Source organism: Magnolia sinica, chromosome 6 (assembly GCF_029962835.1).
Source record: "Magnolia sinica isolate HGM2019 chromosome 6, MsV1, whole genome shotgun sequence".
In the NCBI taxonomy this organism is placed as follows: Eukaryota; Viridiplantae; Streptophyta; class Magnoliopsida; order Magnoliales; family Magnoliaceae; genus Magnolia; species Magnolia sinica.
Genome location: NC_080578.1, coordinates 47,832,911 through 47,850,067, shown reverse-complemented (window position 1 = coordinate 47,850,067; position 17,157 = coordinate 47,832,911). Strand labels below are relative to the sequence as shown.

General features: G+C 38.4%; 2 long non-coding RNA genes across 3 annotated transcripts; both read right to left on the bottom strand.

The window, feature by feature from the left end:
• Positions 1 to 12,269: 12,269 nt before the first annotated feature.
• LOC131250019 (uncharacterized) lies at positions 12,270 to 13,900 on the bottom strand. Its single transcript, XR_009172980.1, has 4 exons — positions 13,820 to 13,900; positions 13,196 to 13,258; positions 13,037 to 13,101; positions 12,270 to 12,708 (listed from the first exon to the last, which is right to left on the bottom strand). It is a non-coding gene; the product is annotated as an uncharacterized LOC131250019 (long non-coding RNA).
• Positions 13,901 to 14,711: 811 nt separating this feature from the next.
• On the bottom strand, positions 14,712 to 16,908 carry LOC131250018 (uncharacterized). 2 transcript variants are annotated; one of them, XR_009172979.1, is made up of 4 exons: positions 16,705 to 16,908; positions 15,923 to 16,009; positions 15,088 to 15,181; positions 14,712 to 14,948 (listed from the first exon to the last, which is right to left on the bottom strand). It is a non-coding gene; the product is annotated as an uncharacterized LOC131250018 (long non-coding RNA). The 2 variants fall into 2 exon arrangements; XR_009172978.1 differs by having other exon boundaries at positions 14,713 to 14,948; positions 15,088 to 15,163.
• Positions 16,909 to 17,157: the final 249 nt, after the last annotated feature.

The window sequence follows — 17,157 nt, the reverse complement described above, 5'->3', positions numbered from 1 at the left end:
GAAAATGATCCTCATGGTAATGATGATGATATATATATGTGTGTGTGTGTGTGTGTGTGTGTGTGTATGTATGTATATACATACATACATACATATATATATATATATATATATGTATGATGACAAAACATGCTTGTTGACCATATGAGGCCCTTGTGTGAGGCCCAAAGTGATGTATATGAGGCACATGAGCGAGGCCCAATATGATGTATGTGAGCCCTTGTGTGAGGCCCAAGGTGATGTATATGAGGCTCAATTGTGATGTGTGATTCCACCATGATGTATGTAAAGATGTTTATGATGCCCGTTCATCTTTGAAAGTGTCATAGTTTGTCAATTAGCATGAGTGTTGAGTCAGTAAGACAAGTGAGCCCCATAGGAAGATCGTTCAAGCATCTGACTCAACTGGATGTGGCTTCAGATCTCTACAAAGTTAAACTTTGCCTCACATCTCATGTCCCAAAACACCAGGTATATAAAACTCTTATAAATGGTTAGAACAACATAGGATTTAAGGTATGAAAACTGTTTTGCAAAATCAGAAAAATCTCTAAGTTTTCAGCCTTCATCGATTTATCGATAGTGCTTCGATCAAATTGGGCTCTGTTATCGATGTCCTCGAAACTCACTCGATGTTATCGAAATGAAGACTTCAGATGTCCAACAACCAAAATGAAACCTAGGCTAAATTCTCGATGAATCGATGACAGGATCGATATCATCGACTTTCGAATCTCGAGTTCATCGAAACGGCTCGATAAAATCGATATCTGGTTAGTTTGTGTCCATCAAGCAGTTAAGGAAAATCATGTGATTTTCGATGACTCGAAGAGAGTCTTGATATCTTCAAAGTTCAAATCTTGATGATATCGATGGACCTTCGATGACATCGGATTGGGACACAAATCTGTCCAGCAAGCTTTCAGGTAAATTCTTTTAAATGTTTGAGGTATCGAGAATCACTCGATGATATCGATATTCAAAGATCGATCATATCGAGACCAGGTCGATGTCATCGAATTGGGACACAAAACTGTCCAGCGAGTTTATAGGAAAATTCCTTGAAAAGATCGATGAATCGAAACTGGTATCGATATCATCGATATTCAAAACCAGATGATATCAAGGAATGCTCGATCATATCGATGCCTGTTCAGTTCCAAAGGCAAGTTTACTCTCATGTTTTTAAATGTCGAGGAATCGAACCATGGGTCGATGAAATCAGTGTTCGAAATCCGATGATATCAAAGCATGTTCGATATCATCGATCAGTTGGCAAAAAGGGTCAAAAGCATTTGACAAATTGAGTTTGTGTCATCGAGCGGCCATTCGACGTTATTGAGAGTATACGCTCGATGATATCGAACTCTGTCAAAAAATATGACTGTTTTATTTTCGTTGAAACTTTTTACCTATTTAATGAGAGCTTGCCTTAGGTTGAGGAAGTGAGAAAAATAGAGAGAGCCTTCAGAGAGTCCTGCATATTACTTAAGCTCTTTTTCTCATGGGAGTTCATCCTCCAACCCACCCTCATCATTGATATTCAGTAGAGTGGATTGGTGAATGAACTTCCGCATTCAAGGATCCTTCCGCTATCACCTTAATAGAAAATCATTAAGCTGAGATTCCTTGAATGGATAGATCGTGGTATTACTCTGTCACTCCAATAATTAATCATTTAATAGAGTAATTACCAACATAACCTTGACCCAACCCGTCGCCTTACATTGGAACATCATAAGTGTTGCATATCAAGGGAGCTGAAGATTCTTCATTAACAAAGGAGGAGAATGTCATCAACATGCTTAATGAGGCTCATCTACTTATCTATAAGTTATTAGAGTCCATAAACCCTGTTAATCATTTCTTTGTGTAGGATTAGGTCACAGGTGATTCTCACCCCTTTCAAGTCCTCATAGGAGGCCTACGATGGGAGAGTACATGTGGGTGTTGTGTGTTGACCCTTGTTCTTGGTGAGCATAAACTTAGGTCCTTAGTGTAGGTCATTGGCCTAAGTGGCCTAAAACCCTAGGTGTTGTGTGTTGACCCTTACTCTTGGTGAGCATAAACTTAGGTCTTTAGTTTAGGTCCTTGGCCTGTGTAGCCTAAAACCCTAGGTGTTGTGTGTTGACATTTGCTCTTGTGTAGGGCATAAACTCTAGGTTCCTTGTATAGATCCTTGGCTTGTGTAGCCTAAAACCTAGGTATTGTGTGTTGACCCTTTTTCCTGTGTGAGGCATAAACTTGTGTCTCGTGGAGACACGTCTAGGTTCCTTGTGTAGGTCCTAGAGTCGATCTCGTGTAGGTTGTGAAGGTTAGAGGTGAACCTGATTTAAAACCTTCGTTAGTGAGATCTGGTACACTCAAGGTTTGAGTACGTTCGTCGGAAGTGGAGTAGATACATAGTCGCATGACTATAAAAATGACTGTGTTTGGGATTGCTATTTACTTTTAATACTTGTGTAATTTCTCTGAATGTTCTCATAATGGATGCTTACATAATTACCTAAAACTAATTAAAATCACATCTCACACACTGTCACATCCATCATGAACTATGTTCCTCATCGTGTTTATGTTTTGAATAGTGTTATGATTGGATCCTCTATTTAGCTTGGAAGCCATTAGAGTTACATTGAAAAAATCTTGATATTTGCATATTAATTCAGGATAGGGTTGATAGGTTTAAAATCATTATAAAATTTTAAAAAGTCCTATTCACCCCCCTCTAGGACACCTTGGCATATTCCCACTTCTACTAAAGCGGTCATTACTATAATTTCAGTCTTCCTAATTGGTATTAAAATAGGCCATGCCTTGGGAGCAATGATGGTTAAATGTCCACATTGTAAGGACAATGGTGGTTAAATGTCTACATTATAACCCTCCCTAAGGCCCGTTGTTAGGCCCATTTTCATCTCCTCTTAGTGGGTTAAACCAAATCATTGGGCCCCCATAATTATTAGGCTCATTCTTGATATGAGTAGGCCGTCTAGGCCCATTCTTGATATGAGGAGAGTACATCATCACCATGATTCATTCTCATACGCATCATCTGGATGCTTAATATGAGATGTGGTTGACCATTACATATGTCATTGGGCAGGTTGTTTATGAGACTCCTTGATAGGCGGAGTTATCCCACATGAGCGCACGGTATGCGTAGGATTGATGCATGATTGGACTGAGTGACTCATGCATCTTGCATTGTGTGATTATGATTACTGTACACCATAGCAACATCAGGGTTGTAGCCTCCGCAGATATAGCGTAGATGGTAGGATTTGACACCGAAAATTCTTGCTAAACACGGGGGCGAGAAGGATGTCCTAGGGTGAAAGTCTCCAAACCCTTATGGTACCATGGAGGATCCTCCAATGCCTAGACCGAGTGGATGTATGAGCGCATGAGGGCCGAATACCAGGAGGCCACGTCTCCCACTATGTCGTCGTCGGTTGGAAGGGGGTGTGGCCTTACCCGCACGAGGGTAGGGGGCAATTACTAGGCTGAGTCTGAACAGCTCGTAAATGGGTCTACTACCAATGTGCCGAGTAGATGTTGGCAGACTACTAGTCAGGTGGGTAGTGAGGTCTCTACTACTTGCGCGGTTGTACGTCCATTGTAGGGCGACAATGTGGTGTATAGTGTATCAAACCCCAATGATTATCCAGAGAGAACTGTACTGATATATGATTCTACAAAGATGAGCTGGATTAATATATGGATTGGTATGCTTGAGCTGCATCTTGCATATGACATTAGCTATGTAGGCCTTGCATCGCATCGTATGGCCTTGGTATGGCTGATAGCATTCATGCCTTGCATCGCATAGCCTTAGTACGACAGCTAACATTCATGTCTTGCATCGTATAGCCTTGATAGGACAGATAACATTCATGCCTTGCATCACATAGCCTTGGTATAGCTGACATTGTACAAGACCTTGGTGATGATCCCAAAGATGTACGGTATTGATATGATGACATCCCGTCATTGCTGCTCACGTGAGCGGGCACATGTGGGCGGACACTGATGTGGGCAGGGCCTAAAGGCCTAGGCGAGCAACCAGTAGTTGGCGGGCTACTATACAACAGTTACATACTCAGTACTTGACTCATTCATTTATCCATCCACTATCCACTCGAGTTGATGGTATGCAACCAAATCATTATGTGTATCTTCGTAATGGCTAGGATTTCGGTTGGGGCGGGCGACTAACTTGAGATCAGGAGTTTGCCACATTGAGTCTAGCTATCTAAATTTAGGTATGAGACTGGTTTGGATAGAAGTCCCTTGTGATGAACCCCATAGTTTGCGATACCACGTACTATCATTCCGATTACACACTCTAGCTTGTTAGTTCTTTTGAATTGCATATTGCATTGCATCCTCAGCATATAACATTTGGCTTACTACGACTCCACATGTCAGCTCTGTCATGGCCTTTCCATCGTATGCCATAGAGTAGAAAATGGAATTTGATTATTTTGTTCACAATGATTGGCTATTTTAATGATTCATGGTCGCTTGTTGAGTGACATGCCTATTATTGATGTCATGTTCATAATAACCTATGCAGTTATACGACATGCTTAATTGATAACCTGCTCACATATGATAACATGATCGGTTGATAATATGCTTATGGTTGTTTTGGATGTCTTTACGGGAGCGCCCTGATAAGCTGTGTTTTACTCTTAGCACGTAGTAGACTCACGAGCTGTGGTTTGCTCATATAGATGACTTACACTTTTTCAGGATGCATTAAGAGTTGTTGGAGTTGCTATTTTTCCCTCATTACTATTGAGCTGGTGCACCATAGTATGTGTGATATATCAAACAGGTTCATCTCTTCGATATGCGTTGATACCATGTACAAAATGTGTAATCGCCTAAACAGATCAACTGTTAAAAAAACATACTAAAAATCCTCCTTGTATGATCCTATGATCGGAATCCGACATATGGGTGTCGGGAGCCAAGAATGGGGTACTACGGAGCCTGTCGGCATCGGATTCAGCGATCGAAAATTCTGTGAGCCTGATTTTCGGGTTTAGGGCATGACACCAAAAGCCAAGCGCCGAACAAGTGCCCTAACAACGCATGTGACCTCGAGCACTGCGCATCATGATTGTAGATACGCCCTGATTCCTGTACACACTGCCTTACTCTACATTAATGGCAAGCAAATCTGACACCCCTGACGTAAGGTGGTCCGACCTAAACTAGACTAACTTACTTTACAAGCTTGCTTCGTAAACTCAGAAGTAGGGGGCTTACTGTTATGGGAAAAAAATATTCTGCAATAAAGATAAGGTCAGGTCGGAACCCCATGCACTCAATAACGTCCACCAATTACAAATACTGCTAAAGGCACCGCTCCCGAGCAGGAAACTAGATCGGACTCGATCTTACGACCATCCTCAAGAGCAGGTCGGAAAGCCCGTTAATCTTCCCTTTACCGAGGGGAACTCGACATAACATCCAAGTCGGCATAACACCTAGGTCGGCATAACATCCAAGTCGGCATAATCCCACCTCTGCTAGTTCCGACCTAGTCCCAATGGTATCTGCCTGAAATCTCAGCCGAGGATCTAGGAAGTCAATCGCAACACAGATCTGCTCGAGACCTTAGTCGAGGATCTCGGGAGATCTTCATGACACATACGAGATCCGAATCCTTCTATAATATGCACCTACTGAATAGGGAGACCACCTTCCACTCCACCGCCCTCTCCTACCTATAAATAAGGGCATCCCTAATGGTGAAAGGTACACACAATCTCTTGCCTAAAACCCTGTTTATGACCAGACCCAAATTCCCTACCTTACTTAGGCATCAGATTGTCCCCCGTATTAGATAGGGTCTCCTTTGTCTGTTCCTTGTGCAGGTGCTTGAAGGTTTAAGGAGGGCTAACCAGATTTTTGCATCAACATTAACCATTGGATGTTCATCAGTTATGGTTTAAAATAAATCAACAATTAAAATAAAAATTAATTATTGAAAACTTACAATTAACTAATTGAAAATCTTCAATACATTGACTAACTTTTAAAACACTTGATGAAAAATCCAAATTATTAAATCAGCCCACTATAGAGCAAGTAAATCTCTTGTTGAATTGCATGGACATTAATGATCCTAATGTATGCTCTCGACCAAGCCCACTTTTATTTACTATATGTTAACCTCATAAAGCAAGTTAAAGCGCATTTAATCAGGTCCTATTCATCCACACATCATTAAGTTTTAGAGATTAATAAAAGCTTACATATTTATAAGTCTATTTAATCTAGGCATGATGAGTCTCTGGGTCTAGATACTTGAATCAATCTTCCTATATACATGACATAATCATACTCTCACGAGCAACTCAAGGTGTACTTGATGGTGGAGACTATTACACAAGGATGACAAACAAACAAATAAACCAAAAAAAAAAAAAACCCACAGGTTGTTAAGTTTTAATGCTAAAGAAGGTGTACTAAGATATATACATGCCTTAAAACTCTCCTTTGGCAATTGGCTGTTATGTCAAATATCAAATACTTAAGGATGGCTAGAAATCTCTTCAAATCTCATGTGAACATTCATTTTCCATAAACATTAATTAAGCTAATATATGCATAAATTATCATATATATTAACTAAAAATGTAATATAACATTGGTTTTTCAAGGCACAACGCCAATAGGTAACTGATGATTGTAAGGAATCAAATCTTGATCATTACCAAGGAGTCTTGATATCATGGAGAATCTTATGAAACCACGCACCAAAACTAATATATATACAGTATAACTTAAAGTAATCAACAACCAATCTCAAGCTCAAAAACTTACAATATAGAGAGAGTGACAAAAATTCATTTGAGACCTTCAATCAGAAGGGGGGTCGCTCACAACCCCTCCAAGAACAACCCGCCCTCCACTCGAAACTTAATAACGCAGAGACAACATTTAAAAGGAGAAAATAAAACTCTTTTGAATTCATAAGGTAAGGAACCAAGGAAAGGATTCTACTCATTCTGCATTTGATGGGGCCGAAGGACAAAGACACCCTGATGACTAAAAGTCCACCATAGGTTGATAGCATGCATGAGACGCATTTAGTTGCAAAATCTGAATGTCAGGCTGTATTCTCTACCTTTGCTAAACATACTAGGATGAAGAGGGAACTATGTGAATTCAAGAACAAACAAGTGAAACCTATATTCATGTTTGGTGATAATCAGAGCACCTCCTTATTTTTCAAGAGAAAACTAAGCACAACATTTAGACTATCCATTTTTATCTTCTGTTTGTCTCTGTTGAAACCATGTCTGGGATATGCAAAATAAACATGGATTCTTCAGGAAATGGAAAATAATAAGAAGAAGAAGAAGTGTACGTCACAAGGAAATATGCATATTTGGTTTGTTGTACTGTTTTCTATGAATTCATGTAAAAATATGAAAAGGTGTACCATCAAATAGCCACTTTATTTTCTTTCTTCAATTGAATATCTAGTATTGACTTTTTCTTTTATGGGAGACAATGATATTCATGCTTTTATTTATATTCCTTTTTTGGGAGTCATTGGTATTCTGTTGGTTCCACCCTTTTTCTTTTTTCCTTCTGTCTTTTCTTTCGAGTGTTCTGATCTGTTGTATAGGTTGAAATAAGGGCTCCCACCTAATGGACAGTCTCTACGCAGCTGCGTAAATTAAGTGTCATAGACAAGGTCTGCAAAAATCAGCCCATGTTGTAAGCAGGCCACGTCACAAGAAATAATTGCAATGAGCATAGGACGTTCACGGTTAAAAACCTTCCAGATTGTGTACAGGGCTATGCTGTTCTGTATAGGCCATGGTATTCTGTAACGTACTCCCCCAAAAATTCAGGCCATTCCAAAACTCAAGTGGGTTACACTACTTAGATTTTAAGAGGTGAAAGGCATGATTTCACGTCGTGTACACCACCTGAGATGGATTATCATTTTGGGTACCCCAAGAGAAGATGAGGATTGGATGTCATGTAGACATCATGATGGGCTCACACATCTTTATTGTAGCTTTAAGCTTAAACCAACAAAGCTCTGACGTGGATCTGGCCTCCGATTGGATAGCTTGAAACGTTATCCACCAAATGATAAGATGCCAGCTGTAAATAATGGATTTTTCATCTGAATATGGACAGTTATGCATTTCTCTTTTTATCAATTTTCAGGCCACGGCAGAAAGGATTACGATTACCCTGTAGTGGTGATCTTTAAATCATGATTCATCTAAGCAAGGCTCTGGATGAGCTCAGTGTTCAAGGTATCGGTATCACTACAAGTTTCGCTGGCCGAGATACAGAAACAATATTGATATCGCTAATAACATCGCCGATAACTGGAAATGTTAGGAAACATACGAAAAACGGTGGAATATTCAGCGAAACTTTAAGAAATGTTAAAATGGGCATTTGCATATATAGAAATAAAACAATTGTAAAAAGAATATATACATAACAAATTTTCATTTAATGGGGCCTTAAAAGCATGTGCTGTTGTAAGAAATCAATCCAACCATCCCATCCAGCCTATTTAACCATCTAACCTCTCATCCAAACATCCATTGATATTGCAAAATATCAATAACACATGATATTTCACCAATAAATTATCGACAATTGGAAAGGAAACGAAAGATCATGGTCTCAATATCGTGCATGTTGCGATATCGATAATATCGAGATATTATCAATATTATCAATGACAAATTGAATACTAAATACAACCATGTGTCTATAAAAAAAAAAAAAAAATTTTGAAATAAAAATTTACTATTGAAATATCGTCGATACATACAAGCATTACCTAAAATTTTCATAGTTGAAATATATCAACTATACATTGGCAATATTGATGCATTGGCAATACAAGCGACACCCAAAATTTACATAGTTGAAAATATTGGTGATTACATTAGCGATATTGATATGTTGGTGATATTTAGTGATATATTTTTAATACTTAGAATTCTTATACTGCTAGTGTTATTGGTATCGTTAACAGTATAATCAGTATCACTGAGCTAGAGATAAAGATAATATCTGAGATATTTCGATAATATTGGAGATAATTCGAACATTGGATTAGCTCCACTTGTACAAAATGAAAAGCGGGGATGTCAATTTCACTTCGGATGTGGATTGCTTGCAAAAGCCTTTCATAGGAGCTTTTTGTGATAGGAAGCTAGGTGGGGCCCACTGTGATGTTTATAATAAATCTACCTCATCCATCTGTTTTGCAAGATCATATTAGGAAATGGGCCAAAAAAAAAAAAGGCAAATCCAAAAACGGTAAGTTAGTGGGGCCACCATGATGTTTGTGACTATTTTATCGTGTTTTCGATCAATCCCAAGTTATAAGATTCGAACAAGCAAGCGTGCCCACCTTAGGCAGAACCATGATTTTTATTTGCCATCCAACCCATTGATAGGGTCAAACAGACCTGGATGATCCAAATCTTTTGTGGCCTAAAAAAGATTTTAATAGTCATTCACTTGTTTTATCAGTGGTGTGGTTCACCAGTGATTTGGATCTTCTTAAGTTTTGGCACAACAGCATAAAATGAGTCGGAAAAATGGATGGGTGGCTTTGATATATAAAAAAATCATCAAGGTTGGCCCACAAGGTAAGGATAACACCCGTTTAGGAGTTGTCCGGGTAACACCTCATCCGCTCCCGGTCGGTGGTGTGTGTGACACCACGCAATCCGCTTCCATGTAACCCGGGATACAAGGAAAGCCGCGTCCGAATAGCAGATTATCCTCTGCACGTCTTCAGGTCGTGGATCTTCTCAAAATTCAGACAAGAGAGAGAGAGAGAGAGAGAGAGAGAGAGAGAGAGCAAGGATTATACACTAAAAAATCAATAAAAGAAGTGATTTTACCGTAGATGGACTAAATCCGAAATCAGATTGATGGGACGAACCTAGCATTTTATTAATTAATTCCTTTTGATTGTTACTCATATTCACCGTCCATTTCCTGACCACAAATCTGACGGTTGTAATGGTCCTCTAATTTGATGTTTTTATTACGCCCCATGCACTCTCTGAGCAATTTCATTGGGATACCCAAATGCCACGTGTGCAGTATCATTATGCCTTCCCAGATTGTAAATAAGATCTATTCACTATACCTGAAAAATTAAATTGCATCCTAACGTTGCGTCCCATAGCTAAGGCTGCTATTTCTCGAGATATTTGTCGGATCTGAGGCTCACCGTTCTTACAACTTCAGGGGCCACGTATGCTCATTGATCCTAGCCGTCCATTAAAACGGCCAGCTCTCGGATAAGCCATTGCCCAAAAATTCAAACTGGAAAATTGATGGCTATCTTGGTGGATCTTACAACGTCCATTAGTTAGACGGCCAGTATATTTTGGAATCGGATTGCGTACTGAGTTACTCAGTAGGCTTTTATGGTACTGAGTAAACTCAGTTGGGCCCACCGTGAAAATAAGTGGTTTATCCACACCGTCCATACGTTTTTCCAGCTATTTAATGGGTTGAGCCCAAAGTTGAAGCATATCCAAAATTCCAAGTGGATCATACTACAGGAAACAGTGGAATAATGATTTCCATCGTTGAAAACTTTTTAGGCTCCACAGTGATGTCTATTTGTCATCCAACCTGTTAATAAGATCACAAAGACATGGATGAGGGGGGGAAAACAAATATAAGCTTAATCCCAAAAAAATGTGAGACTCAAGAATTTTTCAACGGTATACGTTCAATTTATACTGTTTCAAGTGGTGTGGTGCATTTGAGCTTTGGATATTCTTAATTTTTGGTCTCATGCCATAAAACTATCTGATAAAATGGATGGATGGAGTGGATAAAATACATAGATCATGGTGAACCCCACAGAGTTTACTCAGTACGCAATCCGCTTCCGTATATTTTTAGCCTCTTCACCTTTTCGGTATAAAATTTTATTTCCGTCCAATTGATGGGTATCTTTTGCATGGTTCAGACTATCCAATTAATCTGCGATTCGGCCAATGACATGTCCAAGACGTTGCTGATCTAATAGACGGCTCGGATCAATGAGCACATTAGCTGATGATTGTTTCCAAGGACGCGGATTGCATTATGACACTGCCATTAGTGACCTCACTGCTAAGTGGATTATGTATGTCTTTTATCCCCGTCCATCCATTTTTCAGCTTATTTTACGCCCGAAAATAGGTACATACAAATCTCAAGTGTACCACACCACAGGAAAACAGCGGTGATTGCAAGCCCACGAGGGATGAAGGGAAAACACAAATATCAACTTGATCCAAAGCTTTGGTGTCCTCAAGAAGTTTCATGGTAAGATTTCAATCACTATTATTTCCTATGGTGTGGTCCGCTTGAGATCTTGATCTGCCCCGTTTTTGGGCTAATGATGTAAAATGAGCTGGAAAAATGGAAGGAAGGGGTGGATAAAACACATACTGAAACAACTTGATTTTTTCAATATTGGGAATCAAATCCTACGTCTCCCTTTCCTATAGCCACTTGAGTTTTGGATTGGCTCCATTTTTTAGCTCTGGTCCCAACGTGAGCAGGCAATGCTGATGGACAGAGTGAATTTGTTACAACAGCTTAATGGGGCCCACTGCATTTCATAAGAGAAAAAAAAAAAAAAAAAGTCTACAGTCACGGAAGCACGTCACCGCCTGAACCCTCTCCCTCTCTTTTCATCTCTGCATCACAACGAGGGTCTCGGACCCATCATCGACTTCAAACCCACCATCCAAGGACAATGATCTGAACCGTTCATTCTGCGGGTCCCATTAATCCGACCCAGCCGATTAATAAAACAACAATAACGTGCAATGTTGGTCTGAAACCAGAGGAATATAACTCGCTTTCCTTGCTGAACGTCGCCATGAAACTCTTAAGCGAACCGATTTTTCTCCATTACTTCTTCGCTAGAGAGAGAGAGAGAGAGATTGAAACCCCTGTGGCTAAAGGCTTTAGCCTCAGTTTTAGCAACCGAGGCTAAAATGACTTTTATAGCCTTAATTCTTCAAGTGAAGCCAAAAGAACTTTTTTAGCTTCAGTTTTCTTGAAATGAGGCTAAATCAAAATTTTAGCCTCCATTGTTTCCAACTGATACTAAATCCAAATTTTAGCCTCAATTGCCTCCAATTGAAGTTAAATCTATTTTTAACCACAGTTCTCAACAACCGAGGCTAAACCCTTTAGCCACGGGAGTTGTAGTCTCAGTTTGGAAACAACAAAGATGGAAGATCACCAAAGCTTTTACTGTTTGCTATCAATCAGTCAGCATCAGTCAAAGGAAGATGCAAAAACAGGACTCAAACAATACAACAGTAGTCTGACCACCAAACAACAGATTGTCTGTATCATCAAAAACTCCCATAAAAGGAGAAAAGAAAAGGGCCATACAGATGAAATGATCCCAAGATGTCTACACGCACAGTGCCTCTCTCAACTCTGCTCTTTTCCATTAATGACAGCAGCAACTCTACTTGAAAATTCCCCAACCTCTATCACTTAAACAGGACACCAGGAGCAAAAAAGAAATGAAAATCAAAATATGATGGAATTCCAGAACTATGGTTTGCCATCATGCTTTATTGTCTCCAACTGCCTCCCTTTGGCAGCAACGACAACCATCAGATCATCGAATTTCTCAGTCTTCCCCAGCAATACCTCAATCTATAACAAGTAAGAACAAAAACATTACAACTGCAAACATCAGTGTATGCAAACAGCTACCTCCCAAAAATAAAAAGTAAACGGGAGTCTGGTTGTTGAGATCAAGTAACTAATGTAGCCAAAGAGAAGAATTATATATGCTCGTGTCTTTCCGAAAGAAATTGAGGGGGGTGGTTTGATAAAATCGGAGAAATAATCAACCATGCTGGTAAAAAAAGCATGGGTATTTGAATTTGATCACTTCAAATAAGAAAAGAAGAAGAAGAAGGTAGTAAGGATGATTAATTTGACATGATAAATATTAAAAACTAGCATTAACAGTGCCAACCTTCGCTTTTGGAATGAGATGACCCTTAGATTCATCCTTCATGTCGACTATAGACATCAAAATCCCTGCTCATGATGGAAGAACAGATTATTATTATTATTTGTAATTCGCAAGTGTTGACAAGGGAACATGATAGGCAACAACCCAAGTTGGGCTCACTCTTCTCAATAGCCAGCCCTTTTTTCTTCAGAATCTCTACAATTGTGACAGCTATTGTGATCGCTGAGGTAGAAAAAGCAAGCAAGTTGAGCTAACATAATGGTGATAATAAATAACTCAAGAATGCTATTGAATCTCATAACCTGTATATATAAATGATTTGAACCTATTTATTTGTTCTGTTAATTATGTTAATAACCCATGATGATTTAAAAAGAAAAAAAAAATTCCTACTTAGTTCTATTAATCATGTTAATAACCTATGAGGATTGTTTTTTTTAATAATCTCCTACTTGCATATAATCATTTCCACTTTTAAGATCTGTGTATAGTTTGGACTTTGAACAATCAAGTGTCCTTTTGAGAGGTTGGCTTGTCCTAAATACCAAAAAATTCAAAATGAAAGCTTCTTTTTTTTTTCGCAAATTTACAGTGTCGCTGAAATTCTCGTGGTAAGGTATCTATAACGAATCAACTAACCCGATGCATGCTTAGAGGAAACCTATGCTTCAAAAGGAATCTAGTTGGTTTTAAAAGGCTCCAATTGGCCCCTTAAACAAAAGATTGTGGTAGTATTGCAAGAAAATTGGGATAAGGTGAGGTGAGTAAAGGGAAAATACTAACCCGATCCAGCTCCCTTTGGGCAATCTTGCTGTCATGTAAACCTCTCAGAACATTCTTACATGCATCAACAGCTTTAAAGACTTGTATAATTAAGGAAAGAATTAGAGAGAAACTCCAACTTAAATGACACCCACACCGGCTGCCAATGATTGCTATACTACACGGTGTTTATTCATTTGACTATATATATATATATATATATATATATATATATATATGGAAGGAAGAAAATAACTGGATGATTTGAAAAGATCTTCAACTTTATGTTGTGTTGCATGAATAGCTAATAATTCTAAAAGCTAAAGGTGGATTTACCTTGAATTTATTATCTCAGCCAACAGCCCCAATGTGATGCCAAAGAATAATGGATGATCTCGAATATTTCTTTGATGTCTTTTCTCTACATCTTCTGTTTTCAAGGAAAGCAATTCTGCAGAATTAGATTGTTCATCTGCAGAGAATCATACATTTTCTTTAAAAGCAGGGGATGTCTCATTACAAAGTATGACAACTAAACATATTACTGGTTCAGAACTCGAACCCAAATGCATCTAATGTCAAGTCTCCTAGACATAACTTGATGCTCTTGATTAAAGAAAAAGGAAAAGGAGAAATCTTCAGAAAGAAGAGAAGGGCATTGGACATGAAAGAACAGTGTCAGGTTAGATCGACTGGAGAACTTGACTAGGACATGACTCAGTATATCTAAATAACATTTTAAGTTATTATAGAAATATGCATGATACATGTTAGTTGGGCAATCGGACTCAGCCACAACTGAAAGTGGAACCTGCACAACTAATTCAGAAAATATAAAAACAGTATAAGAATCAACTCAACTTACCTCTGATTCTGAAATCCGTATTTCCTAAATCTGACAGAGCAAGACTAAAAGCAATTTTCTCGGGTGTAGACAAATGCAATTGCTTGGAGTGACCTTCTAGAAATCCTTCACTCATCACTTTAGTGCTTCACAGAAAACTGTGGCGAAATTTGGTCTACCCAAAAAGTATCTAAAGATAGCTGATAGAAGATCTGGCTTTGACTGAAAGTCTTCGCTCTGAAATTTCACTTGATCTAAGCAGGCTTGGAGCAGTACAATGCTTCCCTCATTCCCATATTCAACAAACTACACAGCGCAAGCAGATTGTTTTACAACTACAGGTCTAGGAAAGAAATAAGATAGGGAACAGGGCTACTTGATGCTCAAGGGAAAATATGTAATAAGAACATTCATGTACATTCCCAGTCCGTTATAAAGAACTTACAATATCCAAAATGCTGACTGCAGCAGGTTGAGTTCGGAATTTGGAATACCAGTCATTGTAGGTGCTTATGAGTCGCCTACTCATAATAAAATCACTGCAAAATAAAATATTCTTATAAAAGAAATAGCATATCTGAATGCAATGTAGTTTTCATGAGTACGAATTAGCCATGCAACCCATATAAATATACAATTTTGTATTGAGTGAAAGCATTGCCAAATGCATCAGTGTATAATTCCAATATGTAATGGGTGTGGACATCAATGATGCTTGTGATCTGATTTTGATTCGATAGTCCGCATCTAGTGTTGAATCATTCTTCACAATGCTAAGACTGCCAGCGAAGAGCATTCTTAGGGGTAGACACTTGGCCAGTTTTGCTAAGAAAACCTTCAATCCTCTTTGAAAATCACATTCGAGAACCTCAATTGAGAAAGTTTCAAGAATGAAACTTAACCATGGTGCATTCATGCAGAACTTGAGTGCCGAGATGTACAACTATCAGACTCTAAATAGTGATAATGACAGAAAAAAGAAAGGAAAAATAAAAGATAAAAGAGTTCACATCACACTTAGTGAGCGTATCACGGATTTGGACTTGCATTAATTTCATCATTGAAATGGCAACAAAGTGTCAACCACAAATTTCAGATGTAGACACATTTCATCAAGCACTTATGTGCTGACATCCAACCAAAAGTCCAAAACCATATATCAGTAAAGAAATCATAGTTATCTGTGGATACAACCAAAAACAAGAAGCATGACAGTTTCAAGCTTGTCAGACAATGATAAACAAAGATGAGGAGAATAAGAATAAGAACAAGCCAATTACCTGCTGAATACGAGCTCTTTTTTGAAATATTTGATCTTCGTATACAGAAACTGACTGAGCAAAATGCTCTACCCTCTCCAATATTACCTGGACATGTTGCATTCCCTAGCATTAGGAAGTGTGGGCCATAGGTGTAACCAACCCTCAATTAAGGATATGGCAAAAAGAATAATAGAAAAAGAGCTCCAGTATAAAGATCTGTCATTTAAGCAGTTTACTTTGAGTGTATGTAAGCCACATGTACAATTTCTTTGTGCTTGTGTATCAAGCATCACACACAACTGGAGTATCAAAAATCCCCTTCGGGTGAAGATTCACCATGATTCTTCTAAATGATAAACTAACATCTAAATCTCAGCAAATTAGAAGATACTAAATCTCAAAATGTATTTCAAATGCATGATATTACATAAATCAAAGATAAATCTCTAAAATCTAAATACATAAACCCTAATCGCTGATATTACAATGCAGATTTCATAGCAGAGAACAAGGTTTTGCTCTCAAATCGAACACGAAACCCTAATCGCTGATATTGCAATGCAGAAACTGCTCAAATCCAGCAAATGAGCTAGAAACGATAGGATTTTCCACTTCCTAAGCAAGATTTGCAAAAAAAAAAAAAAAACCTTCTCAGATCGAACCAAAAAATGTGAAAATTGGATTTTGAACGGCCAAATGGGGAAAATGCATGAAAATGAGAGATTTCTGCCCCAATTTTTTATTTTCGAGAGGATTTCAGTTGAGAAATTAGTAGAAAAAAAAAGAGAGAGAACGAGTACCTAAAATCGGTGAAGAGATTGCTTGTGTGGAGGACAGAATTAATGTTTCTAGGTATTGTAAAGGATCGAATTGTAGAAGTTAAACGCGATTTCGATCTGTTTTCCTTTCAGAGCTTGGGGATTTTGACAGATAGAATTATAGAAGTAAAACATGATTTCGCACTATTTTTCTTTCGGAGCTTAGGGATTTTGAGAGAGAGCTCTGCTTCGAGCTTCCAAGTTCTAAAATGAATAAAAGCCATGGAGATAATATATGGGACCCGTATGAAACGGAACATGGTATACTTACTCATCTCTTTACGGTACACGTGGCTGGCAAGGTGGAAATCGAGTCCGTTCATTTGCAGGGCCCAAAATGAGATTTGGATCTATTTCATCTTTGGGTTCCTGCACTAAAATTAATTCTTAATTTTATCAATTTTACAAAAATTCTCAAAAAGAAAAAAAAAAATC